General features: G+C 39.6%; 1 long non-coding RNA gene across 2 annotated transcripts; it reads left to right on the top strand.

Annotated features, from left to right (window-relative positions):
• The first annotated feature begins 5,678 nt into the window (after positions 1 to 5,678).
• On the top strand, positions 5,679 to 8,505 carry LOC110726174. Of its 2 annotated transcripts, none has more exons than XR_002512333.1 (2): positions 5,679 to 5,892; positions 8,249 to 8,505. It is a non-coding gene; the product is annotated as an uncharacterized LOC110726174 (long non-coding RNA). The 2 variants fall into 2 exon arrangements; XR_002512334.1 differs by having other exon boundaries at positions 7,529 to 8,505.
• The last annotated feature ends 241 nt before the right edge of the window (positions 8,506 to 8,746 follow it).

Genomic DNA, 8,746 nt, shown 5'->3' with positions numbered 1-8,746 from the left:
GCAGCTGGCCCTCTTTGGAGGTCAGGCGGCATATCCAAATGTCCAGCCATTGGACTGGAAGCTTCGTCTGATGCGCCTGGGTGAACAACCTTCTGCGTTCACCTGGGAGATAACCGAGGCGGCCCAACCGACCAAGGTTAAGAATGTGTTGGTTGGTACCTATGATGGTACCACCAATCCGGAAGACCATCTCACGGCTTATACCAACCTCATGTATATGCAGGGGTTGGATGATGTCACTTGGTGTCGGTGCTTCCCGGCTACATTGAAGGGCATTGCCCAACAATGGTTTGGTAATCTGTCAGCCGGGTCCATCGATAGTTTCAGGAAGCTCGCCTTCCTATTTGCTTCTAACTTCTCAATGAACATCTCTGCTAATAAAACAAGCCTTGATTTGAGCACTGTTAAGCAGGGAGAGAGAGAAGGGCTGCGCTCATATGTTAGGCGGTTAAATCTGATTAGAATTCAGATTCAGGGACTGTCTGATGAGGTAGCTTTTACAGACTTTTTCAAGGGTCTGAGAGACGGGTCGACCTTTATGTTCAACCTAGTCAGAAAAGGGGCTTTCACTTTACAGGCGGCCCTGAGAGAGGCGGAAACTTACATTCAAGCTACCAACCTCTGCTCGCCTGGTAAGCAGTCGGACTCCAAGAAGTCCGACAAACCGAAAGACAACCGGTCTGTTCAGCCGGCCAAAAATAAAGAAGAGAGCAAGAAAAGAAAAGAAATCTGGGTGGTCAATGATTCTGACCAGCCGTCTCAGAAGAAAAAGAAAGAGTTTAAACCGTACGTCCCCAAGTACGAGTTTAATAAAGACTGCAACTCCATCCTCATGGAGGTAAAGGACCGACTGTCCATTGAGAAGCCGAATCCTATGAAGAGTTCTGTCCAGTCACGGAACAAAAATAAATTCTGTCAGTTCCATGAGGAGGTCGGCCATGATACCAACGACAGGTTCAGTCTTCAGCGGGCGTTGGTCCGTCTGGCTGACCAAGGGCTGTTGAAGTCCTACATTTTTATGTCCCCGGCCGGGGCAAAAAAGAAAAACAAGGGTCAGTCCTCCAAGACTACCCCCCAGCCTGCTAGTATCTTGGATACCGACAAGGAGCCGGTCTACGCAATAGCAGGCGGGTTCTCCTGTGGTGGCCCTACCATCCGAGGCACCAAGAGCCATCTTCGAAAGATAGACAAGGATGATGATGAGCAGGCGTCGGCAATCACCTCCTTCCCAGACGTCTTGATCACTGAGAAGGATAGGGGCAGCGTCCGCCGTCCGCATGATGACCTGGTGGTCATTGAATGTAAGGTTGCCAACCAACTGGTTGGAAGAATCCTTATTGACACCGGCAGCTCATCAGACATCATCAGCCTCCGGTGCTTGGAAAAGCTGAAATACAATGTCAGCAGCATGCATTCGTTCACCCACCCCTTGGTTTGTTTTGGGGGTGGGATGGTCTACCCAGCCGGAAGAATTGACTTACCCATCCGGCTGGGGGAGAAAGGCCAGGGACAACATATTGTCATCAGATTCTTGGTCGTTGAGGAGTTGACCGCCTACAACATTATCCTTGGCCGGCCAACCCTCAACGTAGCCAAGGCAGTAATCATCCCGTCTCTGATGCTCATCAAATATGAGAGGGATGACGGCTCTATTGGTTCCTTGAATGGGGATCAGAAGACGGCCCGGGAGTGTTATCTCTCAGCCGTCAAAGACAATGTGGCCCCAGGCGGTCAGGAACCAATTGACCTTGACAATGTCAAGGATATCGATCCAGCACCTGTCCCACCAGCAGCCGGAAAGAAAAGAAAGGCACCTCTGCTGATGGAGGTGAAGAAAGAGAAAAAATAGCAATCACTGACCGGTGAACGGTCAGATGAGCTCCGTCCCCAATGGGCTGGTGAAAGCATTGATCTCGTTCTGGATGACAGCCGTCCGGAACGTACTGTAAAGGTTGGGACGGTTGCACATGCTACTTTGGGTGCAGACTTGCACCTTCTGCTGAAGGAATTCAAAGACATTTTTGCCTTTAAAGTGGAAGAGATGTCAGGCGTCAGCCCGGATCTTACTGTCCACAAGCTCTCTGTGGATCCTAAAAGGAAGCCCATCCGGCAAAAGAAAAGAAACCACGGTGAGTAAAGAAGTCAGGCGGCAGCTGCCGAAGTCAAAAAGCTGCTAGACGCCAGGTTCATCCGGCCTTGTAATTTTCCCGACTGGGTGGCCAATGTGGTCCTTGTTAAGAAACAAAATGGGACCTGGCGCATGTGTGTTGATTACACAGACCTCAACAAGGCGTGTCCAAAGGACAGTTACCCGCTTCCAAAGATCGACAGTCTGGTCGATTCTACAGCCGGTCACGCCTTGATGAGCTTTATGGATGCCTACTCCGGCTTCCATCAAATACCCCTGTGGAAGAAAGATCAAGAGAAGACGGCCTTCGTCACTGATCAGTGGTTATTCTGTTATACTGTGATGCCGTTTGGCTTAAAAAATGCGCTTGCCACTTTCTAATGGATGATTAATACGGTCTTCATTAATCAGATTGGGAGGAATGTGGAGGCGTACATTGATGATATGATAGTCAAATCCAAGCTCCAGACGGATCACCTTGCTGATCTCCGAGAAACATTCACCATCCTCAGGCGGCATAAGGTTATGTTAAATCCTAAGAAATGCGTCTTTGGTGTTGAGTCTGGGAAGTTTCTCGGGTTCCTGATTGATCAAAGGGGGATAGAGGCTAACCCTGAAAAGATACAGGCGGTGATAGACATGAAGTCACCCCGTTCTGTCAAGGAAGTGCAGAGACTCACCGGCTGTCTGGCCGCCTTGGGGAGGTTCCTCAGCCGGTCAGGCGACAAGTGCCTCTACTTTTTCCAAGAAATCAAGAAGAAGACCAGATTTGAATGAGGGGACGATGCTGAGGCGGCATTCCAGAGGTTGAAAGAGCATTTACATTCTCTACCTAGGTTGGTCAGTCCTTTACCTAGGGAGACGTTGTACATGTACTTAGCCGTCTCGGATCATGCCCTCAGTGTCGTTCTCCTTGCTGAGCGAGACGGCGTGCAGCTCCCGGTTTACTTCATTAGCCATGTTCTTAAAAATGCTGAACTCCAGTACCCCATGGTTGAAAATTTTGGCCTTGCCTTGTATATGGTTTTCAAAAAATTGAAGCCCTACTTTCTGGCACATCCGGTGGTGATTTACACCGACCAGCCACTCAAGCGGCCAATGTCTACCTTGGACTCATCCGGGAGAATGTGGAAATAGGCTATTGAAATGCAAAGTCTTGAAATCACTTACGATCCAAGAAAGGCAGTGAAAGGTCAGGTGTTTGTCGACTTCATTGTTGAAATGACCCATCCGGTGGCTCCGGATAATCTTGATCAGGTTTGGAAAGTGTATGTAGACGGGAGCTCTACAAAGAATGGTTGTGGTGCAGGTGTAATCTACGAGTCTCCTGAAGGGGACAGATTTGAGTACGCACTACGCTTCAAATTTCAAGCCTCTAACAATGAGGCGGAATATGAAGCCCTGCTAGCCGGCATTCGCATGTGTAAGGCGGCAGGGGACATGAAAATTGATGTCTACTCTGATTCTCAATTGGTTGTTAGCCAGTATGAGGGAAGCTACGAGGCTACTCATCCGGCTATGATTAAATATCTTCAGGCAGTCAAAGAAGAGACCAAGGCACTTGAGGAATTCCGGCTTAGTCAAGTGCCTAGCTAGGTCGAAAAACAATCAGGCGGATGCATTGTCAAAACTGGCCTATTCCGCCTGCCATGATACACCTCGGTCAGTCTTTTGGGAAGTTCTTGAAAAGAGAAGCATTTATGAAGATCCCATTAGAGTTCTGGACCGAAGCTCTACCTGGATGGATAGCATTCGGGCCTATCTTTCAGACGGCACACTTCCTAATTCGCCACAGGAGGCAGCCGTCCTAAAAAAGCGAGCTGCAAGCTTCGAGTGGAAAAATGGAGAACTCTTCAAGGCGGGTTTTCTTAAACCTCTGTTGAAGTGTGTCACCCTTGAAAAGGGCAAGGAAGTTCTCGAAGACCTGCACTCGGGATACTGCGCCTCCCATATAGGCGGCAGGTCCCTAGCCATCAGAGCCAGACGACATTATTTTTGGCCCATTCTTGAGGCAGACGCCAAGGAGTTGGTAAAGAAATTTGACAAGTGCCAAAAATTTGGCAAACTCATTCACCGTCCGGCTACTGATCTGACGGCCATCCACAGCCCAATCCCGTTTGCAAAATTGGGCATGGACATTCTAGGTCCTTACATGCCTACTCCAGGCGGAAAGCGCTACATCTTGGTGGCTGTGGATTATTTCACCAAGTGGGTAGAAGCTGAGGCGGTTAAAAACATCAAAACCTCAGATGTGATTTCCATCATCTGGAAAAACCACTACAAAAAGATTAAGAATAGACAACACTTAAAATTGCAACACTATTAAAATTGTCACCCTTGATTGTGTAAGGCAACAATTCATATATGTTACTTTGCATTAGAACAATCAATACTAGATTGCTAGGCAACATTTGTAAATGTGTTGTTGTAGACCATATAAGGCAACAATTACTTAAAGTGTTTCCTTTCTATTATCTAAGAAAACATTCACAAAAAAGTTGCCCGAAATAGTATGTTAAAAAATCATGCATCACAAGACTAAGGGCCTATTCACATTTACTTAATTTCAAATCAATTCAGCTCCAATCAGTTCAGTTCAGTTCAGTTTAGTTCCTAATTTCCTTCTCTCATAAAATATTCATTTTAGTTTAGTTTAGTTCAGTTCAGTTCAGCTCCAATCAGTTCAGTTCAGTTCAGTTTAGCTCCAATCAATTCAGTTTAGTTCAGCTCCAATCAGTTATGCTCAGTTCATTTCAGTTCTGTTAAACTCAATTCAGTAAATGTGAACATACCCTAAATTAAATCTAGTAATTACATGTTTTTGTTTTTTTTGTCAAGATCGAGTAACATTAGGAGCGGCTCTATATATCATTTAATTTAAAACTATGTTCTACAAAATAAAAGATTATAATATGTGTATGTATTATCTATTTTTTTTAATATAACATAATTAGCGAGTTTAAATGATTTAAGAACAGGCGACTTATTTCGGATTCGAACTTGCTTAGTTCAAAGGGTACGAGTCATTAACAATTCAATAAATACATTTGGTTCAGTTTAATTTTGAGGGAATAATATTTTTTCAATAAAGATTCTTTTAGAAAAAGTTATGTACGGAGTATTATAAGATGATAGATTACAAAAACATAATTAATTAAAAAATAAAGAGAGAGAAATATTGTCAATCATATATTTCATCTAATTTACCAATTGGATGTTGGTGTAGTAGTGATTGAAACTATATTTGGTATGGAGACCTGTGTTCGATCCCCCCCCAACAACTATTGGGAGGGGAATGAAACCTAACCATCTAGAACTTTCCCTAAATCTGGATTAGCACAAAGGGTGAATCAGTTCGGTCAATCGAGTGAACAAAAAAATAAAAAATAATCTGTTAAACCGCGGAAATGGTAAAATAAAAAACTCTGTCTCCAACGTTTTCCCACTTAAAATCAGTTACTTATCACCTCATTTTCACTGCATCTCACATTCTCACATGTCGCAGCACATCCATGTCAACCTCAATTGTCATAGGTATCTCTTTTTTCTCTCAATTTTTTCCAAAATGTGAAATTACTTTGTTTTTGTAGGTTAATTTTTTTTTTATTATTTTTTTTTGTTTGTGGGGTGCTATTGGTATTGATTTTTCAGTTAGAGATTAAATTTGTTCACTCGTCTCTAGCATCTCTCACTCTAACTCCGATTCATGGCTCCCAGAAGCATCTATAAATTTAAACTTGTAGTAGTTTTCTCATCATATCAAGGTTAGAATTTTATGTATTATTTTTTTTTAATTTCTCAATTTTGTTGTGAATTTGAGTTTGCTTTGATTAATAATTTGAATGCATTCTAATTGGCGTATGAACATGTTGAATTTCTCTATATATATTCATACTGATCGAATTTTACATGCATATAATTTGGTTGAAGTATTTAAATGAGTTTGGGATTTTTTTTCATTACAATTATTGCTGCAATGAATTTATTTTCTATTCCCAATATAAATCGGCGGGATTCAGTTTTGTTTTATCGGCTATGGATATAGTTTTTGAGGGTGCTGACGACTTGATCTATCAATGAAACAGTAAAGATCAAAGCCAATCAGTAGGGCGGCTTGGTAAGGTCATCATGGTTGGGGTTGGGGATAGTTTGGTGAGAATCTATAAAGAAGACTTGTTGTAGTGTGGTTATTTTGAGGTTCCAAATGTTAGTTGTTTTTAGCATTTGAAAATATTGAAAACTTGTATTCACAATTATAAGAGTAAAGAACAAACATTTTTGAACCTCACAAGATTGACTATTAGTTTTAGATAGAGCATTTAAGATGAAGTGAAAGTGTGAAACATACACATTATACAACTCTAGTGAAAGTTAACTTTAAAAGCATAATAGTTGTCTATGGTTATCATAATTTAGAGGATTTCTTACTTATAGAATAATTAGATTATGACTGAGTTAGAAATATTGATCTTTGCTAAATAATCTGATTAGTTTTGATATTTCAATAAAGATGTAAATTTATAGTTCATGAATCATGATAGGTGCTTGTTTGATTGGGAAAAATAGGTAATAATCATGGCCAAATAAGCTATTGTGTTACTGACAATAAACAGATGAAATGGGATATAATTTTTAAATAATCTGTAATTATGTTTTCCAGAATTTAGTTCAGCTAAAAACAAGAAATGTATAGTATTTGGAGAATATCCTATACCTAGAGATTTTGAATTGCTAACCACAAAACGATTTTATTCTGTACATTTATTGAAAGAACTACTACTGGACTTCATCATCCCATATTTGTGAAGTCTTCTGCCTTGATCTATTTTATTTTATTTTATTATTGTGCTTATTATGTTTGAATTTTGCTAAAGTCTTCCCCCTGGTTTTCTAGGTTTTGAATAAGGCTTTTGGAGTTAAGAAAAGAGGTAGAAATCAAGATGATTTATCTGTACTAATTTAAGTAGATGCTAGCTTGTTTCCTTTTCTCTTATTTTAACCTGTATTGCTGTTGGCTATCTCTTTTTTTGTGTATGAGTTTTTGCCAATTCTAATCTAATAACTTAAGTACATACATGGAGCACATCACCTATAACTTCTCTACTAGCACTTTCTTTGAAGCTAATCTCCTACTTCTGAATGTATTAACTACATCAACAATAGGAATTTTGCAAATCACAACTGACCACCAAAGGTCCTTATTAGATGGTTAATTGAAATTTGTAGTTGATAGGTTGTTGAGTCCCAACCAGGTTACTTGTGGGTTGTATAACTTGTGTGTGAGAGTTTGGTGTTAGTGTTGGTGACATTGCATGAATGCGATTGTTGACACTTTAATATCTTTGATAGAAAGTTTTGCTGATATAATTTTGTTGTCCGATTGCTACTATATTATGTTAGCTTGCTACAACAATTGCTGCTGTCTATTACAATGTTGCTACTGCTGCTGCTTGCGGTTTTCCTTTAGCTGCAGTTCTGGTTGTCCCTAAATCAGTCGTTTTCATCTCCTAGTCCCTTCATGAAAGTTGTAGATCTTGAAAAGTTATCCAATATAGGCTCAAGAATTTCTAGATTTGGAATTGTATGCTAGGAGTTATGCCTTCTGGACATTTTTGTGGCCTGCTGGTTCTTTTGCTGCGGGGATGTTATTGTCCACTTGATGTCTATGTGATGTTGTTGACTTGTTGTGTTGAGTTGAGTGGGGTAGGGTAGGGTTGCTAAAATAAGTACTCTAGCATTTTCTATATGTTTTATTTTATTTTCCCTCCTATTATGTACAACTTATTTCCTAAATTAATGTGGTTAATTAAATTAGATTAATGACTATTTGGATAATAAGGACTAAATTTCCAAAGTGGTAAGGATCAATGTATAGTTCCTATTCACATGAAATATCTTTATTGTGGCTTAAAGCTTTGGTGACACTTTTAATGCATATAAATATCTTTCTTTGTGCCATTTGATGTACAGGTTTGTTTTGGGTGAGTTTGGTTATGAAGGATTATACACTAACAAGTTATAATGATCTTTTGTTTGCCATTTTTCTAAACTTGTCAAATCATATGTATCCTTTTAGATTAGCAATGGAGTTAGTTCACTAAAGTTGTTTATTGATTTCAGTTTTTCATGTGTTTTCCCCTATGGTGTATCGAGGATTTTTAGCATGTGGTGTTCAAAGATAAGCTATTAGTAGGCCACAATGAAGAGTGAACATGATTAGATGAGGATTTGAGCAACGATGGGGAAATTTGTTGCTTCTAATATTTGAACAAATTAAAGTTGCTTCTAAATTTGCACCACTCACTCTGAGTTCAAGGATGCATTTAAAAAGTTATCTTTGACTTAAGTTGATTCATAAATCTTTCTTATTTTAGCCATATTGAGTATCCGAGTTACTGGATATTTTCATTTAATTGTGTATTACTTATCCACATAACTATAATTATATAATAATTTGTGACATCCAAGGTTTTATTATTATTATTATTATTATTATTATTATTATTATTATTATTATTATTATTATTATTATTATTATTATTATTATTATTATTATTATTATTATTATTATTATTATTATTATTATTATTATTATTATTATTATTATTATTATTATAT

The sequence above is a fragment of the Chenopodium quinoa genome, unplaced genomic scaffold, assembly GCF_001683475.1.
Source record: "Chenopodium quinoa cultivar QQ74 unplaced genomic scaffold, ASM168347v1, whole genome shotgun sequence".
NCBI classification, from domain to species: domain Eukaryota; kingdom Viridiplantae; phylum Streptophyta; class Magnoliopsida; order Caryophyllales; family Amaranthaceae; genus Chenopodium; species Chenopodium quinoa.
The sequence above is the reverse complement of the archived record's forward strand: the minus strand, read 5'-3'. Positions and strand labels throughout refer to the sequence as shown.